The following is a 269-nucleotide window of genomic DNA, read 5'->3' on the forward strand; positions in this document are numbered from 1 at the left end:
TATTTTTTGGGGTCATGCTCGATGATTTATTCAGTGTCTGAGCACTGCCCTCATCACTGTGGGTTTGAGTAATGCATTTTTGTCGCCTTGATTTCCGGTTTTTTTGTCATGCATCACCGAAGATTCTGAGCAGAGTCCTTATGGCTTTTTTTCCCACAAGGTCTCTCCGTAGTCCTTTAATTCCTCCAAAAACGCATATGTTACAGAGTCGCCATACGATTTTCTGAGTGGGGCTCAGACGGGGAGATTTGATGATGGGGTAGATTTGG

Source organism: Penaeus monodon, chromosome 23 (assembly GCF_015228065.2).
Source record: "Penaeus monodon isolate SGIC_2016 chromosome 23, NSTDA_Pmon_1, whole genome shotgun sequence".
Taxonomy (NCBI): Eukaryota; Metazoa; Arthropoda; class Malacostraca; order Decapoda; family Penaeidae; genus Penaeus; species Penaeus monodon.